The following is a 23447-nucleotide window of genomic DNA, read 5'->3' on the forward strand; positions in this document are numbered from 1 at the left end:
GAGAAATGTACACAGAAAGACAGACACACACACACACACACACACACACACGGACACTTTCACTTTTATAGATATACTAGCATTTCAGCCCGGCGTTGCCCGGGTGTTTGGAGGTGTATTTTGAACAAAATAAATGATCAATTTTTTTACTTTCACCTCTATTATGACCCCCTCAAATTTATTTTTTGGGCTCAAATCAAGTTATTAAGTTAGATCCATGTCCAAGGAATCTATATCTAAAATTTCAAGTGATTAGACTAAAAATTCTCGGAGGAGTTTGGTAGAGTTCTCAAAGGTCAAATCGTTGAACTTTGACCCATTAACAGACAGATTTCTGGTCGAAAACCGATCACATCGATTTTCCCAAATCTCAGTACCCTGTATATCGAATTTACTTTTATAGATATATAAGATTGATAGATCAGAATCCTGACGCGAATATGATCACAGATTAATTAAGCCTGTGTTATCCTATTTTTTGTTCCAATCTTTATTTTCTATCTCTATGTCACTTAAAAAGATTTAATCTTTAATATATTTTCTATGTATTTGCTGAATAGCAAATTATATCAAACCAGATTTAATACTTTGCTGATCACTTTTCTCTGAGGAGATGAGCCTTCATCGAAAATCCATGGATTAAAGAAAGTACTCTGAATTGTAGTCTTTGTTCAAACAAAAAATTTTTCTTTCGAAAAAAATTTTTTTCGAAAACTATATATATATATATATATATATATATATATATATATATGTATGTATATATGATTTGTGTTTGCTTTTACATAGAGATTTGAAAAAACAAGTAAAAACAAATAAAAACAAATAAAACGTACCTTGCTCTACTTTCCAATGAGCACACTTTTATAAACCTCGTTATAATTCATTGGATATTTTAGCTCTGAATAATATTAGTTTATATAAAGGAACTCTGTGCGTGAGTAAGTTCGTTTCTTATTGACTCTGAAACAGCTGAGCCGACTTTTATGAAATTTCACACAAATGTACTTTATGTAGCTAGCAGTATTCTTAAATAGGTTTTGCTTCGGAATGACTTCGATAAGTATAGATAATCGATAATCGAAAAAATCCTATAAAAGGAGGAACAGGCGATTTAGCCAAAAGTTAACACCTTATACAGCCTAACATTATAAGTGCATTTGATAAGTTTTTGATGCCACACAAGCAGAAAAGTCCGGTATATAAAATTAACAGTAGGTTCTTTGATATGACAGGGGTGTGTTCGAAATAGATGTTTCTGTTTAGACCACAACTGAACCCTGATACTCGACTTCTGCCTTTTTAACTTAATTCATGCCATTATAATTAAAAAAATAATTTTATAAAATAAATAGTATGTGGACTAAGTCACTGCATAGAGGGATGTGATGCCTCGCCTTCACCGGCGCGCCTGGATGGGTTCCAAATCAATCGATTTGGTTGAAAAATAGGCGATTTCACCGATTTCTATGACGATGAAAATATACGAGAGGCGTGCAATAAGTAATGCCCCTGATCCACTTCCAGTTGTCTGATCAAACTGAAATTTGGCATGTGCAATGATTTATATCTCTGCAGGTTATGTGGCAAATTACAGCTCTGAACTAATTGTGGTTTCTGTTTTACAGGTGTGTGAACAGAGTCAGGTGTGAAATGGAGACTGTTGAATGTCGAGCAGTAATCCGGTTTTTGTATTTGAAAGGACGCACACCACAGGAGACTTTTGATGAAATGAAAGAAACTTATGGTGATAATGCCCCATCATATGACCTTGTAAAACGCTGGCATCGTGAATTCAAACATGGCCGGAAGTCTGTGGAAACAGCTCCCTGACCTGGTCGCCCCCCTTCTCCCATTGATGAGGCATCTGTCCGTCGAGTTGAGGCTGCCATTTTGGAAGATCGGCGCATTACTATTCGCCAAATAGCCCAAGATGTCAAGATTAGTACAGGGTCTGTGGAAACTATCATTCATGACCATTTGCATATGTATAAGGTGTCTGCCAGATAGATTCCCAGGTTTCTCACACCATTCTAGAAGTGAGAACGCGTCGAGTGCTCGAGAAGGAATTTGGAGATGTGCCAAAAAGATGAGTCAAAGTTTTCAAAAGACTGATTACACAGGATGAAACCTAGGTCCATCACTATGATCTAGACACCAAAGCCCAGTCAATGCAGTGAAAGCACTTGGACTCACCATCTCTAAAGAAGGCAAGGGTGCAGCCCTCCGCTGGCAAGGTCATGCTCACAGACAGTCTTCTGGGACCAGGACGGAGTAGTGATGACAGATTTCCTGGTAAAAAGTATCACAATTACAGGAGCCTATTATGCTTCACTTTTGAGGAAATTGAGGGAAGCTATCAAAATCAAGAGGCGGGGCAAGATCAGCAAAGGTACCCTCCTCCCGCAGGACAACGCTCCGGTCCACAGCTCGCATGCCGCCAGATCAGAAGCACGGTTGTGTGGTTATGAAATCTCTCCCATCCTCCCTACTCTCCTGACCTTGCATCCTCTGACTTTCACTTCTTCCCAGCCATGATTTTGTTTTTGAAAGGAAAGCGTTTCCCAGATGATGCAGCCTTGATTTCTGAAGTTACGACGTGGTTGGAGGACCAACCTGGGGTGTTGTACAAAAACGGTTTCAAGAGCTGCATCAAACGATGAGAGAAATGCATAACTCTGAGTGCTTCCTATGTATAGAAAGACTAATAACTGTGCCAAGTTTCGTTGCTCTGCTGCTATGGGAAGTGGGTCAGGGGCATTACTTATTGCACGCCCCTCGTAGATTTGAAGAATTTGTTTATCATCATTCAATTCCAGGCAATGTCGTGTCTCCCTGATATATATATATATATATATATATATATATATATATATATATATATATATATATATATATATATATATAATTGATCTGGAACTGGAATGAATCAGAAAATATTTTGACGATAAAGTCTCGCCTTTCTAAAAATAAACGAGAGATAGGTATCTAAAACCTTGCGAAATATCTACTGGCTTTACTTCCAATAAATGGACTGATATTGAACCAGATCATTCATTATACGGCCCTTCGATTCGGCTTGTTTATGTCCGTTCCCTGGGATGGGGGGGGCTGATGATGTTTGTCTAGATACTTTATTTAGAGGAAACTTTGTTGGAACGTACTTACGCAATTAGATTTCCACATTAAATTAGAAAATAATCCAATAAATGACCGAAATTACTAGAAACTATATTAATTATCGAATGTATCTTATTTGCTTCGACGCAAAATTTGTACGTTTCATTCAATTAAATGTTTTTCATATACAAATACATAAATAATATATATATATATATATATATATATATATATATATATATAAGAAATATATATGCTTACATATAAAAGGCTGTTTGTCCGTGTGTGTGTGTGTTTAATTGTATCTCTGTATGTGTGAATTTGTTCCCTATGAACTCCGAAACGGCGGGGCGGATCTTTTGAAATTTCACAAAAATGTACTTAATGTGTCTGGAAGACAGATTTTGTTTGAGAATACCTCCGATAAATATAACAAAGTTAACACCCTTATATATATATATATATATATATATATATATATATATATATATATATATAACTACTTCATTTACTCACATAAAATTAATATACGAAAGTATAAATTTATGCGTAAACTTTAAGTATTTACTTCAAAAGTGCTTAATACGTAGGTAGAGCTAGTTAGTAAGTTATAAAATATATATGGCTATTAAGCTATACTTGCCTGAAGAGTCCTAGAGTGGATGAAACCCGGAATATTCAGTGTAGCTTAATCGCCATATATATTTTATAACTTACTATATATATATATATATATATATATATATATATATATATATATATATATATATATATATATATATATATATATATCTGAATAAAATTATCTAACAATCAGCTGGTATGGAAACCTGTGATTATAAGATTTACAAGATTTTACTGGCAGTAATATTATATAATTATTATCCTATCTAAATAAAAATTGCTCGATAAAGCAAATAAATCAAATTTTAGTCATTCAATGAATTTAAAAATTTATGACGTGAAATGGTTAAATTTCAAATCAAAAGATTTTTATTATTCTATGTAAGACAAAAAAATACATTAGAAATATTTAAACTCCTTATCCTATAGAATTTCGATGTCTACCATCTCTTCAGGAGAGAATAAATTAGCAAATAACTATAATGGTTTACACCTTATTTGCTAAAGTCAGGTAGACATGAAAAATCACAATTAAAAGTCATAAAGTAAGGAAAGTTAAAGAAAAGGATATAAAAGTTAACATCCAAATATAAAAGTGAACGTGTCCGTCTGTGTGTCTGTGTACATTTTCCTACGTTATATCTCTGTCAATTTTTAGTCTACAGACTCGAAATTTGATATACAGGCTACTGAGATTTGGGAAAATCAATGTGATCGGTTTTTAACCAGAAATTTGGCGATTAAGGGGTCAAAGTTCAACGATTTGACCTTTGAGAACTCTACTAAACTCCTCGGACAATTTTGTGTCTACGCACTTGAAATTTTAGATATAGGTTCCTTGGCCATGGATATAACTTAATAACTTGATTTGAGCCCAAAACAATAAATTTTAAGGGGTCATAATAGGGGTAAAAAATTTTAAAAATTGACCTCTGCGGTCTCTTCCAAATTACTCAGACAATTTCTGGTCTAAATATTTGAAATTTTACATAAACGGTATTCAGAGAAAGGACAAGCTTTTTCATCAGTTTGGGTCGAAAATTTTTAGTTACCAATATATAAATATATTTATGTATGTCTGCTTGCATGTCTGCCTTAAACTTCCAATAGAGGCGACGAATTTTACCAAGATCAGTATTGTTTTAAAGTTCTACCTTTCATACGACAAATATCGAAAAATTGGCTAAAAACATTGATATCTTCCCCTTCAACTAGGCATTTTTCTACAGGGGGGGGGGGTCGCCGATATTTTTGAAAGTTATCCTCTCCTTTAAATTGTCTAGCCTTAATTTAAAAAAATGTCGGTTCCGATTCGGCGGTGGTCGTAACAGCATAAACGTTAGATTTTACCCTCTTTTTTTCCTCCTTTGCGGTACGGGTTCGAGCCTGCCTTACTACTACCACGTTTTTTTTTGCTCAACATAGACATCCAAACACCCGGGCAACGCAGGGCTGAAATGCTAGTATATATATATATATATGTGTATGTTGAGCAAAACAAAAAAAAAGTCGAAGTAGGAAGGCAGTCTCGAACCCCTACCGCAAAGGAGGAAAAAAACGGGGTAAAAACTAACGTTTAGGCTGTTACGACCACCGCCAAACCGTAAGCGACATTTATATATATATATATATATATATTTTTTTTTTTTTTTTTTTCAGAATCTGAGAGATTATATATAATAAATTCCACAGGTAAACAACGTCGCAGCTCACAAGAGTCATGCCAGTCAACGAACCGGAAGTCCGAAACTCGAGTTTCGCCCTCATTTGGGCTCATCAGTTAGGCACATCCGAACTCAGGATTCGAAACCCGAGCCTCTTGCATGCAAGGCAAGCACTCTATCAACTGAGCAAACGCTCCGCACACAAGAATTTCAATTAACCAACACAGATCAAGCAAACCGCGGCGAAACTCGAGTCTTGGACTTCCGGCTCGTTGGCTGTCATGGCTCTTGTGGGCTGCGGCTTTGTTTGGCAGTGGAATTTATTATGTATAATCTCTCACATTCTGAAAATCCTATCATAAGTTACTCGCTTGGTTGGCATTGCTGGATGGCATCGTCCTTTCAAGTTAAACCCCCTACTTGTGAGACATAGGCTTGGGGTTATTAGCTGGTTGGATGACCGCGTTCCTTGTCGAGACGAAAGAGGTTCATTTTCAGTCGGATTTTGGCGCGGTTTGGTTGATCTGTGTTGGTTAATTGAAATTATTTTGTGCGGGTCGTTTGCTCAGTTGGTAGAGTGCTTGCCTTGCATGCAAGAGGCTCGGGTTTCGAATCCTGAGTTCTAACTGATGAGCCCAAATGAGGGCGAAACTCTTGGACTTCCGGTACGTTGACTGTCATAGCTTTTGTGGGGTGCAACGTTGTTTGGCTGTGGAATTTAATATATATATATATATATATATATATATATATATATATACATTTCTTTAAAACACAACTGAACCATGATGCTTGACGTTTATATCTTAAATTAATTCAAGTCTTTATTTTAAAATAATTTTATAAAATCAACAGTAGGTTCTAAATAGTACAATGTAGCCTACAATGTACTGTGGACTAAATAGAGAAGATAGGTGCACCACGGTGGGTTTCCGACTAGAGCAGGCAATCAATCGATTTGATTTAAAAATAGGCTTAATCGTTTTCCATAATCATGAAAGTATTGTAAGTGTGAAATATTCGTTTATCCTCAGTCAATCCCGGGCAAGGTCGAAATCCCTGCTAGTTATCAATAAAAAAATTATAAAATAAGAAAAGTTGTTGATAAGAATAACAATCAGAAAAACGGACGAAAAAATAAATAAATAAAAATAACGAAAGAAAGATTAAAAAATCAGACAAAAGAAATGTAAATAAAAGAAGAAAAACCGGAAAAAAGAAAAGTGGGAAAAGAAATGAAAAAAAATGAAGAGTAAAAAAATGAAATGAAAACGGAAATCGTTGAAATTAGAAGAAAACTTAATTGTACTAAGAAGAATAAAAAAAAGTGTTGTCTTCTTTTGTTTTTTACACGGTGGTCACCACTTATCAAGGCCCGGAAGCCACTCAGGATAAGGGTTATTGCAAGTACAGTACGTTAGTGTGGAGATTTTATGAAGTGTTTACTTAAGGGGGCGGTTCATTAGGAATTTGTTTACGTTGGATTTGAAGACATCCAGGTTGTAGTCAGGTGGGAAGCAGGCAGACGGAACAGAGTTCCACAGGCGTGCAGTTCTAAGAAAGAAGCTTTGTTCATGGAATCTACGTTTTGATTTAGGCACAGATAAAGAGTGGATTCAGCTAGACGGGTGTTTTTCGTGAAAGATTGGTGAGGGGGGACCAGAGATTGGAGTTCAGACGAGCACCTGCTATGGAAGTAACGATAAAACAAAGATAGGCTCGCAACGTCTCTTCTGTGGGAGAGAGGTTGCAGGGAAGAGAAAAGAGCATCCCCCACTAAGCCACGAAGTCTATTTTGTACTCTGTCAAGGCAGGATAGGCTGTTTTTAGCAGCTTCTGTCCAGATATGGCAGCAGTATTCCATCCTTGGAATAGTTTACACTATGAAAAATACACCAGAAAAAGAAATACATGTAAAAAATGATGAAAAAAAAATAATAAAATGCAAAAAGGAGAAAGAATAAAAATAACAAACTAATTTTTTTTAATACAGATGCTGTTTGATAATGTACATTGTTAAAAGTCAATCAGTTATTATCGATCTATCTGTATATCTATCTATTTATCTATCTATTCACTTATATTGTTAAAATAGTTTATATTGGGAATTGTTTATTATTTATAGAATAAAGTATAGCAATGGTTTTTAGCTGAAGATGTTTACATAAATTAGCTAGGTTAAATATAAACAAAATAACCTTTGGCAGGCAGACGTGGAAAGGTCACACATTAAGGAGACGTGTCTTTTAATTGGTTACGTCACCGGAACTGAGGTCAAGATGTCGGGTGTTTTAGTCAGTCGAGAGTTGGAATTTAGTCACGCAAGTGAATAGACGTACTTGAAGCCAGGAAGTGAGGCTATGAAGCATGTATAAGCATGTAAAGGAAATGTAAACTCTTGTGAAGACCATTTGAGACAACTGAAATAAATTTATATTTTTAAAATATAAAGTCTTGTTCTATGGTTTCACAAAAGAGGGAAGAACAGAGGTCTCAATTGGTTATGATGTTGTTCATTTCATGTTTTATCACGGAGATCAGCAATGAAGATAGAAGAACTCGTGAAGAAAGAAAGATATGAAGCATATATTATTCTTCTTATAAAAAATGATACCTTATGTAAATATGAACTGCAATATATACCCATGTGATAACTCTCTGATACAACATGACTCAGCTTATACGTCGATATTTATATCCAACAATATACATACAATTTATACGTTTATAATCTAGTGCCGTTTGGAGAACAAAATATATCATCCTCTCATCCCTGACTATGTAATATGACTATTTTAATACGATTCACCTCTCCCTGTATAACAATGCTAGGGAATTGTTAATTAGTTGTCTCCCACTGCAAGGATTGAGAAGTCAGCACCCCAGAGGAGGGGCACTCGAATTTGCAAAAAGTGCCTGGGCAGTACGGTTGGCATTCTACGGCTAGGACACCTCAGGCGATTACCAACAAACTATGCAAGATAATATTTGGAAATAACATCTAGGTAAATGAAAAATAGAAAAAGAAATAAAGTAGAAATAAAAAAGGAAGTTAACAGAAATAAGTAAAATAAAAATTAGGAATGGCTAAAAAGAAACGAAATAAAAAGTTAATAAAAATGAAAAATACGTAAAATGAAAAAATAGGAATGGCTAAACTGAAACGAAATAAAAAGGTAGTAAAAATGAAAAATAAGTAAAAATGGCTAAACGGAAACTAAATAAAAGGATAGCATAACTGAAAAATAAGTAAAAGAAACATCGGAATGGCTAAATAGAAACGAAATAAAAACATATGAAAAATGAAAAATAAGTTTAAGAAAAAATAAGAATGGCTAAATAAAAAAAAACAAATAAGAGAATAGTAAAAATGATATATAAATAAAAGAAAAATAGGAATTTCTAAATTGAAACGAAATAAAAACATAGTAAAATATAAAATATAAGTAAAAGAATGACTAAGTGGAAACAATAATAACATTGTAAAAATGAGAAATAAGTTTTAAAAAAACAAAGGAATGACTAAACATAAACGAAATAAAAAGATAGCAAATATGAAAAATAAGTAAAAAGAAGTAAAATGGATGAACGAAATAAAATGATAGTAAAATTTAAAATTAAGTAAAAGAAAAAATAGCAATGACTAAATGGAAACGAAAAAAAAAACATAGTAAAAGTGAGAAATAGGTAAAAAAAAATAGGAATGGCTAAACAGAAACGAAATATAAGAAATGAAAAATAAGTGAAAGAAAAAATAGGAATGGCTAAATAGAAACGAAATATAAGAATACTAAAAATGAAAAATAAGTGAAAGAAAAATAGGAATAGCTAAACAGAAACGAAATATAAGAATACTAAAAATGAAAAATAAGTGAAAGAAAAAATAGGAATAGCTAAACAGAAACGAAATATAAGAAATGAAAAATAAGTGAAAGAAAAAATAGGAATGGCTAAATAGAAACGAAATATAAGAACAGTAAAAATGAAAAGTAAGTGAAAGAAAAAAATAGGAATGGCTAAATAGAAACGAAATATAAGAATACTAAAAATAAAAAATAAGTGAAAGAAAAAATAGGAATGGCTAAATGGAAACGAATCAAACTTAAAAATAAACAAAATAAACAAAATAAAACATCAACGAAGAATTAATAAAAATGAAAAGAACGAAAAATAAGCAAACATAATACACGAAGAATGCTAAGGAAAGAGAAGGAAAAAAGAAAAATTTTAAATTTAAAGATGAAAAGAAAATCAAGGAAAGAACAAAAGAATAAAAAACAAAGCAAAAAAAGAAACGATATTCCCATGACCATTGTTTGATCAATTTATTCTTCACGACCTTTCGGTCCTGCAGAATCTCGCTCCATCCAATAGGAATCTATTCACTTGTTGTCAATATCATTATCAGACCAATTCCAAAGAAAAGAAGGTTAAAGAAAGAAAACCAGAATAGTCGATCGTCGTCCGACAAAGGCCGAGCAGTGATGGAATGGAAGCGGGTAGAGAGAGAGGATGGCATGTTGTCTGTTTTCGTGAATAAAACGTAGCGCCATTTTGTTTTCAAAGGTTTTCTACCCTTGCAAGCAAGATGGCGATCGTTATGTTTTGAATTTGTATTGTTAAAAGTGCGTAAACACGTTGAGAATGTGACAAGCTTCTTCTATGCTGGACTTTCCTCAAGTGTTTTCATTGGTTTTGAATTAATAGACGAAGAGAAAGCGATAAAAAGTTGAAAAAAGAAAAAAGATAAGAAGTTATTTTTTTAAGCAATCTTAAGAAATTGAATTAAGCAAGAAGAAATGGCATAACAATTGCGAAACTGAAAAAATAGAAAACAATAATTTTACACAGAGCGATAATGAAACGAACGGAAAGGGAAGATAGATGCTTCATAATAAGGGAAAAAAACAACGAGAACGGATAATCGTAAGTTGCGTCTATGAAAACTGCTGTAACAGAGCACGGACACGCAGACGAAACTGCATGCGAAATGACGTCACTGGTAAAGAAAAAATACTGTAAAAAGGAGAAAGATTACGTTACATCGGACGATCACTTTAGATATGTGGATGACGTTCGAGATCATGTTAGATGCATGGATGTCGTTCGAAAGCACGTCCGAGACGACGGTCACGTAAGGAACGTCACAGCGGTAACGAGGGAAGGGGGGTGGAATTAAATGATGTTGTGCAACAAAAAGTCGAGTTGAAGTTCTTTTCTATTTTTTGTCTGCTTTGCGGCTGAGATTACAACCTGTTGGTTCTCGGATGACGTTTCATTGTGTGCAAATGTTATTTCAACTTGGTAACATGTACGCTTACAAAGATAGCTGAATCTAAGGGAAATATGGTGGGAAATAAGTGGAGTTGATTCAATCCGAATTGTTAGAGAATGGATCGAGAGAGAGAGAGAGAGAGAGAGAGAGAGGGTCTGTGTAAATTATATTGTAGACACGTTGACCGGAAGTCAGGATCAGCTGATCGGATTGCGTGTGAGTAATGTGACCAGGTTAGCTGAATCGTTTAGATTTGGTTTGGACTTGGAAGGTATGTTGAAAGATACATGTACCACGCACACACACACACACACACACACACACACACACACACAACGGCATATAAATAAATAGACAGAACAACCAGACGATCCCACGACGTTAACTCTGATTAGACAATATCACACGATTCCCTTTATGATACAACAACGCAACAAACTCCCATTTTGGTGCCGTTCGTGTACCAGGGCACTCATACAAGGGGGTGAAAAAAGCGAACCTGAAGGACCATAGTGAAAAAAAATATAGACACAACAAAAAAAATATTGTACACTAGACATGAAGATGAAAAGATAAAGAAATGAATGAAAAATATCGAACCTGGAGGTTTTCGTAGTAAAAAAAATATATAGACACAACGGAAAAAAGAAGAAAAATGAACACAATAAATTATGTATAGATAGATTTATATGCTAAATAAAAAAGGATTGAAAATAAACATATAGCTCGATCGACATACAGATAAAGAAATGCAGATTTTGAATATGAAAATTGAAAACACAGAAGAAAGAAAAAAATATTAATACAGACAATGTGAAAATAGAAAGAAAGTAAAAAAAAAAGAACGTTACGGTGTAGAAAAAATAAATAGAAGAAATTGGAAAAAAACAGATATATCGATCGACATACAGATAATAAATTGTTGATTTCGAATATACAGCCAATGTGTAAAACAGTGAAAAAAAAAAAAGAAAAAGAAGAAATAGAACATATGAAAGAAAGAAAAAGAATAAATAGAACATATGAATGAGTGTATGTGAAATGAGTCTGTCACATTACCAGAGAGAACGTCAATCAAAAATATTTGTGATGAGTAAGAAGTTACACAATTATACACACTTAAAATGTTGCAATTTTTAGACTGTAAAACTCGGTGTCTTTTGTGAAGAAACAATGGACAGGTTCTGCCAATGTGAATTTTTTTTCTCTAATTGTACGGTTTTTCTTAGGAACTTTTTTCTGATGTGGAAAAATGTTATTGATTGTATGTAAATCGATGTAAACTGTTTTATGAAATGTTAAAATGTGTGTTTTTAGGAAATGGCAGAAGTAGCCATAATAATAATCACTCGGATGAGTAAAATGTGATTTTTTTTTCTTTAAAAGAAACAGTGTTTGGTGACGTGGAGAATTTTAGTTTCCATCGATTTGAACTTTTGTTTTGTGACGGATTGTCTAGAGGTTTATAAGTGAGTCTTTTTTTGTTTTGTTTTTAATTGAAAATGTCTTTGTATTTTTTGTTAACGACTATGATTTTTTTATTTTTTATATTCTATGATGTGGTAAAGGTGATGCAGCCGACCTCAGAATTTGTTGACGTGGACAATTTTGCGTTTCCACGAAACTGTGTTTTGTTATTTGAAATTTTTTTCTGGGTGAGATGAGACTTTGTGAATGTTTATAAGAATTTTTTTATGTAATTGATGTTTGCTCGAATCGGTATTGTGAAGGATTTTCCTGTTCTTTGACATGTATTTTTTCGCAGAAGGAAGGAGTGAGTCTTTGCCTTGTGGGGTTTATTGAAATAATGAAAAATTTAAAAAGTAAGAACATGTTGTTAATTAATTAATAATGGTAGTAATAATAATAATAAAATCGGGAAAAAGAGAAAGAAATAAGATTTAACCAGTGTAAGAAATAAAAAACGACACACTACTGGGTTGAATAAGGGTTAACTAGTTCTTAACTTTTGGAAGAGGAAAAGGTTCAGTCGATATTTATTCTAATTTTCGAAATGGTTGTAAAAATTCTTTTGTGTCGATTTTTTTCGTGTGATTTTTCTCCGGATGCGTAGTCATTATTAGGTATATAAATTAGAATTGAAATGATTTATGAAAAATAAGATGATACTGATAAACATTTTTTCGCAAGAAGAGTAACTTGCCCGGTAAGCATTAGAGATGCCCCGTTCGGAAAATAAAAAAGGACCCTGTGAATTGAGTGCTTGAAAACAAAAAGCTGGTCGCACGTGACGACTCCCAGCGGGAGGTAAGGCTTGACTCAATAAATTAGAGGCAGGCGTGGAGAAGATACGAGAATCCTTAAGGGCACCAACGATAATGAGAGTCAGTACCATAGGCAAATCACATATTGCTTAATGAGTTGAGAAGAAAGTAAAATATACCGTAGGAACGTAAGAAGATATAACCTTATATTTTTAGAGATGCATGAATGCGCGATATCTCTGCTGGATCTTGGAAAGTCTGATGAGAGAAAAGAAAAATCACAAAAATCGGGCCATAGATAGAAATTAGGCGGAAATAGGAATCTTGGCGCAAGGGGTGGGGTATATTAGTTAAGGGTGATATTCTCTAAATCTTCATCGCAATTCCAAGAGTCCGAGCAAGGAAATCCAAGTGAATCAGTGTGATGAAAGGTATATCTTAAAATTTGGAAGACAACCACGAAGATTAATTATGAGCTTTGAGATGTCTCAGAAAAGATAAGATAGTTAGATAATGAAAACAAAGCCATACTTAATAGAACAACCGGGCAAAGGATACGATCAGGGCACTTTTGGACGAAAGGGGTCGTCAATTTCGAAAGATGTAAAGTGAGACCTCTAGTTTATGGCATAAAGGTGACTGGATAAAGCAGCTGACGTGGATCAGGGGAGGAATACCTTACACCCAAAAAGTAAATGCCAAGAAGATCTGATCTAAGAGGGTCTGATCTAATAAAAAATAAATAAAATAAAATAAAAAATAATAATAATTGTTAAGTCAATTGGAAAGGGCTGACTAAATGAGTTTTTTTTTTTAGCCTGATCTTTCTTAGCCATGTGGTTGTGTAGATATAGAAAAAATGTACTGGAATTTAAAAATGCGTACATTTTTTTGAAAACAGATAGAAGGAATGTTAGAGAATGGATCGAGAGAGAGAGAGGGGGAGGGGGTCTGTGTAAATTATATTGTAGACACGTTGACCAGAAGTCAGAATCAGCCGATCGGATTGCGTGTGAGTTACGTGATCAGGTTAGCTGAATCGTTGAGATTTGGTTTGGACTAAGAAGGCGGCGGACGGCTTCAAATGCATCTCCTCTCCTTCACTGGGGGGACGCTGATGTGTACCACGCAAGCCAGAGATTCACTTTCCATCCTTCTGCGAGACATCTGGAAAGTTAAATAAAAACTATAAAACCAATTCATCGTTTGCATTGAAATGAATCTTCGTCCCCAAAACAGGTACCAGTCTCCCCTCCAAGACGAGATGAATTCAGATGGACCAACATCGACGACGCAGAAGGTATGTCTAAACCACACACAAACCCTGATTAAACGATCACACACGATCCCCTTTTATGATACAAAACGCAACAGAATGTGAAGTGTTTGGGAACATGCAATTGCGATGTAAAATAGCATATCACATGAGAGCCCATTCTTCAAACTCCTCGGCTTAAAATTCACAAGAAAAATGAATCGGGGCATATACATTGAAGACATTGCCAAAGCTGCTGTCAAGAAGGTGGGCTCTGTTTACCGTGTTAGGAAATGACTCACGACAGAGAATAATCTTTATATTTCAAAAAACCACAATTCGCCTATGGATGGAGTATTGTTGCTACATATGGGTAAGCGCATTTCCTATGTCAATCTTTGACGTGACAAACGGAACGACAAACTAAGAAAAATGTTATTTTAACATAACGAATCGAGATGTCCACCAATAAGGAGGTGCATATGCGTATTTCAAATGTGATTCGTTCGGTCAATTTGTGCATTTAATCATTGAAATTATAGATCTTTTGAACCCCTCAAAACGGTACATATTTTGAGTCCTCTCAAAAATGTACTTTTTTACACCCTTTAAAATTTACGTCTTTGGAGCCCGCTTAATAAGGTACTTCTTTTGAATCCCCTCAAAAAAGGTACTACTTTTGAATCTCCTCCAAAAAAAAACGACCTCTTTTTAGCCTTCTCAGAAAGATACTTCTTGCGTGGGTCGTATTTGGCATTAGCTGCAAAGTAAATTTCAAAAGGGACGACAACTCTGTTGTGGAATACCGACACGTATATTAAAGTATTAAGAATATCACTAGAACTGGACGTAATAGCCGTTCGGTTACTTTGAAATGTAATTTAAATAAATGTGTTTTTTAACTATATATATATATATATATATATATATATATATATATATATATATATATATATATATACCAATAAAATTAAAATCAAGATTTATTGACTCAATTATTTAAGCTTCATGATTATCGGTTTTCATAATCGAGTATAAATATATTTCCACAAAAGTCAAGACAACAAAATATCAAATGAGAACACCTTATTGTGTATAATTATTATTTCATTGCTTTTAAACAATATAGTCTGCCCGTTGGTCTTTAAAGATTAAGATTAAAACTGTTCAAAATAAAAGTGCTCGTAATATTACATTGTCTTTTTATTTTTTTTTAAGTGATTAGTGAAAAAAAATAAAACCCATGGAACCTTTAGAGCACTACTACAAGCACTAATTAAAATTAAGGAAGCCTTAATAAAAGCACTACTATAAACAAGTTTCTACCTCTCCCCTCCTTTAAGAGAAACTATTTTTTTAAGTAAGGCCTGAAAAAAAATAATAAATCTTCATATGAGCGCTACTAAAAGCAGTAAATATTGTAATAAATATTTTTATAGTTATATTTTTATTTAAATCAGATTTTTTTAACTCAAGGGGTTAAATTATATTTATTTGTAAAGAAAACAGGTTAAAATAAGTTAAAACAAAACATATTGTTTACCTTGTATTTGCTTTGAATAGCAGAAGAAGCTTTTAACATCGGACTTAAGACATGGAGGCCATGAAATATGTAAGCAGGCAGATTTTGTGAAACCGGAAGTCACAAACCGGATGGACGGTTTAAACGTCCTAGCAAGCAAGCTGATCTGAATTTTATAATTATATAAATATTTTTCTCTCTTCGTCTTTTCTTTAATTGTCCATCTCTAGCTTAATATTTTTTTAATTAATTTTTATCTATCTTGTTAGTAAGTTTTTGTTTTCTTTAGCAAAAATCATTAGTCATCTAATTGTCTATTTGCCAAGCATATACTTTTATATCTAGATCGTTGAATACACTTACACCTGGTCAGTAAAATCTATGTTCTCTTCATGCACGAAATATTGTTGCTACATCTGGTCTGGTGCGTCTGCTACTAGTCTCTGGCTCTTAAACAGGGTTGAAAAAAACGAGTCGCCAACGTAATTGGTCCGCACTAGCAACCAAACTCCAACCTCTGTCTCATCGCCAAAATGTTGCATCCCTACCCCTCTCATATGTTATTTATACTCGATCTATGAGCCCGTAGTGCGATGGGTTAAATTGAGCACAATATGCATATTAACCTTTATCATCGAGTGGCCTCCAGGACTTGATATATGGTAACTCCTTTGTAAAAAGAAAACTTATAAAACGTTGTATTACTATTTATACGTATGTAATTTTTTCATACGCATATTATTACGTTTTTTTCAATAGGTTAAACAAATATATACTTTATACAGATCACTCATATGTACGTTCGTCATAATACTCGATTTAAGGGACAATATATTTTCCATAAGAGAAAAATCCAGGTTGTCCTTGACGGTCGTGCATCTAAACTGTGTGATATAAATGCGGGAGTGCCTCAGGGGTCTATCCTTGGACCTCTCTTGTTCCTAATATTTATTAATGATCTCCCCGACAAAACTGCCTCTGAGATGGGTATATATGCTGATGACACTACACTCTATAACAGGCATGACAGGAAAACAAATAAACACATATCTAAAGAAATGGCAAAAACACTAGAGGATGACCTCCAATCTGTAGTGGAATGGGGACATAAATGGATGATCACATTCAATGCTGCCAAGACTAAACTGGTTTCCTTCAATAATTACAAGAAACCTTTTCTGCCACCAATAGCAATGGCCAGTGACTCCCTGTCTGAGAGTACATCTTTCAAACTCCTTGGCCTAACGTTCACAGGAAACATGAGTTGGAACAATTATATTGAAAACATTGCCAGGGTCGCTGCGAAAAAGTTAGGCTCTCTCTACCGTGCTAGAAAACTACTGACACCTGAAAGTATCCTGTACCTCTATAAGGCCACCATTCGCCCATGTATGGAGTATTGTTGTCACATTTGGGCTGGTGCATCTGCTACTAGTCTCTCGCTCCTAGACAAGGTTCAAAAATGAGTCGCCAATCTGATAGGCCCTGAACTGGCATCTAAGCTTCAGCCTCTGTCCCATCGAAGAAACGTTGCATCCTTCTGCCTGTTCTACAAGTATTTTAATGGAGAATGCTCTGACGAACTGCAGACACTTGTGCCCCCACGACGTAGACACCCTCGACAAACCCGACAGGCAGTTAAATCCCATCCCCACACAGTAGAGATCCCTAGATGTAAAAGATCTTTCTAATCCAGTAGTTTCTTCCCCAGAACCGCTAGACTCTGGAATTCCATTGCCTTGTTTGGGGTGAGAATGTAATAGAAAGAAAAACAGGGAAAAAGACAGAAAAGAAGAGTCTTCATACTAGTAGATTCCACACTAAGTACCGCGTCTTATTTTTTTTAATCGGTTAAAATTTCAGCGTTCAATCCTAACTATTTCCATCATATTATTTCTGTTTCCATTTTTTCTTTTCTTTTTACTCTGTTTTCGCTGAATCTCCTGATCAGCCCCGACATAAAATCCATTAAAAAACATTTTTACTACTTACTAAATAAAAAGAAACCCATTCATATATTTGAATATTTTCATTAAAAAGTCGTTTCCCATATATTTCTGCCCCAACATAAACTTATATTCCGCGATACTTTACACGGTGGCATTTATTCGGCGTTTTATACTGCATTCAATGTTTAGACCTAGACTATAACACTAACCTATCTAAATCGACGTATATCTAGACAGGGCTCACAAAATTATACCAATATACGTACTGCCCCTAACAAGCGATGTTATTTATCAACAAAATGCATTTTCTCTTATTGACGAGACTTTTCTAGAAAACATTAAAAAGAATATTTAATATTGAAGACAGACTGACTAAGCGACGTATTGATAAGCGAATACATCCAACATGTCTCCACAAAACATATAAACAAATTAATAGAAAGATTATAAAATTATAAAAACTCATTGTTTGATTTGTGAATGTTTCTTGAGCCAGACATTCTTGAATTCGTGACCAGTAATATAAGATCAGATGTCAAGTAGTTTAAAGGTCAATTGCATTATAAGATACATGACTGAATAAAGGGCAACACATTCGGTTGTCTTGGATTGCAGGAAATCAGTTAAACGGTGAGTTTTAACAAGCCAGTCAATTTGTGAGAGTGAGTCGTTTGGGTAGACTAATTGACTACGTTTAATGTTATTTTGATATTAAAAAGACCACCAGTAAAAGAGTCTCTCTCTCTCTCTCTCTCTCTCTCTCTCTATATATATATATATATATATATATATATATATATATATATATATATATATATATATATAAATATCTGTCTATCTCTCTTTCTCTCTCTCTCTCTCTCTCTCTATATATATATATTTACGTATATATACAATTATTTCCACAGCCAGGCAACGTCGCAGCTCACAAGACCAATGACAACCAACAAACCAAAAGTCTAAGACTCGAGTTTCGCTCTTATTTTGGGTTCATCAGTTAGACATATCCGAACTCCCGAGTTCCCGAGTTCGGATGTGTCTAACAGGTGAGGCCAAAATGAGTTTTAGACTTTCATTTTTTGGCCTGTCATGGCTCGAAATACTTATGGGAACGCTTCATAAAAGAAATATACTGACATTGGATCTGAAGACGATCATGGTGTAACCATCGGGTAAACAGTCTTGTGGTAACGATTTCCACAGATGCGGAACTCATATGAAGAAGCTCTGATTGTAAAAGTTCTTAAATATCAAGGGGCCATTTTTGAGTCGTCTTTTATGGACATCGCTTCAGACAAGGGATGAAGCCACTTGATTAAAGAGCTAAAAAATATAATACTTTAAGGTCAAAAACTTGTCCACGATGGTTCTATGTGTTGCATCGATATATACATTCTTCTTTACTTCTTAAACGTTGATTAAATAAAGCAGCAATAAACATTAATTTTCATCTCCTCAATTAACCATTTACATCTAATATATAAATATATAATATATAAATATATAATATATAAATATCTAATATATAAAAATCTTATATATAAAAGGCTATATGTCTGTCTGTCTGTTTCCATATTTTCAAACTCTATCTCCTCCGAAACTAAAAGTAACAGAGCGGCGCTAGGAGCTTCAAATGATTCGATGTTTTACAGACTGTTCTTTTATGGGTCTTTAGCCAGTTAAAATAATTTTTAATGGGTCATAAAGTTAAAATAGTTTTTATTGGGTCATAAAGTTAAAATAGTTTTAATGGGTCATAAAGTTAAAATAGTTTTTAATGGGTCATAAAGTTAAAATAATTTTTAATGGGTCATAAAGTTAAAATAGTTTTTAATGGGTCATAAAGTTAAAATAGTTTTTAATGGGTCATAAAGTTAAAATAGTTTTTAATGGGTCATAAAGTTAAAATAGTTTTTAATGGGTCATAAAGTTAAAATAGTTTTTAATGGGTCATAAAGTTAAAATAGTTTTTAAGGGGTCAAAAATGGATCAAAATTTTAAAAATCGTTATACATTTTTTACTTTCATCTTAGTTTATTTTTATTTTTTAATCACTTCAGATGCGTGTCACGTTGATACAGTGGTAACGTCACCAGCGTCGAATGCTACAGTTTCGGTTTCGATTCTAGCTGATGGCACCCAAATACTATTTTTTTACTTTTGAAATCACAACTTTATAATAACATAACCGTAATCTGGACAAATTAAAATATCATCCCGGCAAAGCCGAGAACCCCCCCCCCTCCTTCCGATAGTATGTCATAATTTTTCTTTATTGTGGACCTTTCTTTATCTCGCTGAATTCTAGCACCAGAATTCATCTGAATTGGTCCATTATCCACTTAAATTCAGTTAATAGAAGTGATATCACGAGGAGAAAGTGCGCCGTTTATCGTATAAACCAGTGTGTAGCCGTTAGAGTTGAGAAAATTAATCGGAATCGAGAATCGGAAAAAAAACTTTTGGGGTTTGTTGGAATCGGTATCAGAATCGGAAATTTTTTAAAACTTTACTTCCGGTAAAAAAAAAAGTAGATATCAAATAATAACGAAATCTCTCGTGTCGTTTTTCCAATTTATTTCAGGCTGTGAAAACATCCGGTTTCTTTGTCAATAATTTTCAAAGAGCAAAACTCTTTTCTTTTCTTTTTTTCATTCTTTCTTTCTTTTTTCTTTTTTCTTTTTTCCTTTATTTTTGCTTTCTTTTTTTTCTACATGAACCGAGTCAAACGTTGATGTGCTGACAATTCCAGGATTGCATTGATGAACCGTTTTAATTAGTTGTATTAATTAATGTCACCCGCGAGAAAGTGCGGAACAGGATACAGCGAACAATCGGGCCCGAAAAAAAATTACCTCTTGACGACAGTGAAGAAATGCAAACGGAAGCTGTACGGGAATCTGGCAAGTCATACGCCAGATAGGCACGAGACGGGGAAGCAAAAGCTGACAGCGAAAGCAGCTGACAGAACATCTTGAAATGGAAGAGTTTAGGGTGTTGCGACATTCTTTGGCAAAATGGAGGCGGTATTTAGTGTTCTTCCACTGCAAGAACTGTGACACAAGGGTTGGAAAGTGGGATTGAGAAGTCAGCACACCCAGGAAGGGGCACTCTGACCTGCAAAAAAAGTGCATGGGCAGCTCCGTCGGCATTTCCCGATAAGGGCGCCTCAGACAACAATTAGCAATAAACTAACCTCTTGTCAAAGAGATATGGCAAAGCCTGGGAGGGTAGACCTCCTAAAAATGCATTACAGTGCAATCAACAGGAACCAGATTACAGGAACGGTCTGTTGATTTTGAGGCTGAGCATAAAAAACAAAAATATGGACACCTGGTTGCAAAGTAATATGGGACGTCCCTCATCCTTAATAATGGAGATATCTACTTATTATTGAATATTGAGCCGGGGCGACGCCGATAATACACGCACATTTCAAATGAATTTTGATCTACATTTTTGTGTCCTTTAAAAATGATCTGAATTGTAATTACCACCGAAAACAAAGAAGGGCTTTCATTCCAGGTTGGGGAGTTAGAATTGCATAATGCAAAATAAAGAAGAACAAGTAAATATTTTTTAATATTTACATTTCAGAAATGTCGGTGGATGTATTTATAAGACACAGATAACATGAACAAAAGGAGAGGTAACGAAAGAAGCGGCGGTCGTCCAGTGTGAGTGACAAATTCCGCCGTCGCCTAACACACACACACTTACCGCTAAACGCAGTTATTCTGTTCCGTCTCTCTCTCTCTCTCTATCTCTCTTTCTCCTCTCTCTCTCTCTATCTCTCTCTCTCTCTCTATCTATCTCTCTCTCTCTCTCTCTCTCTCTCTCTCTCTTGTCAATGGTCAATAGTGAATTGTAAATATACTTATATAGTGACAAAATTCGACAAAACAATTGTCAGGTGTATATAATTTCGCAAGCATTTGAAAAGTACAAATTAACAAATTATATAAAAATTCAATAACGCAATACTATCTGAAACCGTAACTGCACTGTTACTTCCATTAATAGGAAACGTTTGGTATCTGCCAATGTAAAGCCGAAATTATACTATTACTTCTAATAATAGAAGCCGTAACTCTATTATTTCTCCTGTGAATAATAGAGATACTATCACTTCTATTCATAGAAAAAGTTGATATCTCTCTATCTGAAGAAATATATTATTACTATTATTAATATTAGAGATAATTTTTACTTAATAGTAAAGGTTTGGTATCTGTCTATGTGAAAACAAAACTATACTACCTCTATTGATCATAGAGATATTATTACTTACATTAATAGTAAAAATTTGATATATGTCTATCTAAACCTGAAACTATACGTTTACTTGTATTCATAATTAGGATACGATTACTTTAATTACCAGTGCTGCTTTGGTATATGTTATCTGAAGCCGAAACTATGCAATTACCTCTATTGATAATAGAGATACTATTAAAAATTAGAATTACGTATATAAGTGAATACGTTTAGAAGGTTAATCAACGTAATTTTATATAAACAAATTTATTTGCTTGAATCAAATCAGATATATTTCGGTGCCATGCATCCTTGTCAATTATTTCTTTAAAAAAAATCAAACCGTTATCAAGACTCAGACTAGCACTGTCGCTCGCAGAATTACACTATGCGCACCAGAAAAAGAAAAAAAAACTCTTCATTGATAAGATTGTATGGCATCGAAATATATCTGATTTGATTTAAACAAATACATTTTATATTAGGTTGGTGTAAAAATAATGTCGTTTTTATATAGACAGTTGAACGTCAAAAACGACATTATTTGTGCACCAACCTAATATAAAAACTGCGTTTCAAAACGTATCCATTTATATACGTAATTCTTATTTTCAATTAATATGCAACGCTTCAAATGCAGGCTACAGTTTTTATTAATAGAGACACTATAAATTTTATTAATAATAAAGATTTGGTATATGGCTATCTGAGGCCAAAACTATTGTCATGTTTAATTCTCTAATCAACTACTTTATAGCTAATATACTATCGGCTTAACATTAATGCGGATAAGACAAAGTTTATGACTTTACATCTGAAAGGAGAGATCAGGGCTCTGGTTGGAACAACACTGAAAGAAGTCGCTGAGTTTACGTATCTGGGCAGCAACATAGTTTCCAGAGAAAGATATCGAAATTAGCATCTCAAAAGCATAGGCCGCATTGAATGGGTTGTGTTCAGTATGGACTTCAAGGCTAACTAACAAACTGAAAGAGCAGTTCTTCAGGGCAGTGGTAGAGTTTTCCTTGTTTACGGTGCTACAGCCTGGACACTCACCAAACGATTGGAAAGAAATCTAGACTCCACATACACCCGTATGCTATGAACAATATTAAATATATCTTGGAAAAAATCATCCTACGAAGCAGCAACTTTATGCCAACCTACCTGCCATACCTAATACCACCAAGTAAAGACGCCTAAGATTTGCCGGTCACTATCTGAAAAGCAAGCATAAATTAGTGAGTGATGTATTGCTATGGACTCCACGACATGGACGTGCAAGCAAAGGACGACCTAGATCCACGTACATCCAACAAATAGCACACGACGCCAATTGTGAATTTGAAGATCTGAGGCTGTTGATGGAAGACAGGAAACGCTGGAGAGAAAGAGTCACATTGGTCCGGACAAGGATCCCGTCATGATGATGATGATGATGATGATGATGATGAAGAAGAAGAAGAAGAAGAAGAAGAAGAAGAAGAAGAAGAAGAAGAAGAAGAAGAAGAAGAAGAAGAAGAAGAAGAAGAAGAAGAAGAAGAATTCCGGTGGGG

Source organism: Euprymna scolopes, chromosome 36, assembly GCF_053919585.1.
Source record: "Euprymna scolopes isolate OS-2025 chromosome 36, ASM5391958v1, whole genome shotgun sequence".
Classification (NCBI taxonomy): domain Eukaryota; kingdom Metazoa; phylum Mollusca; class Cephalopoda; order Sepiida; family Sepiolidae; genus Euprymna; species Euprymna scolopes.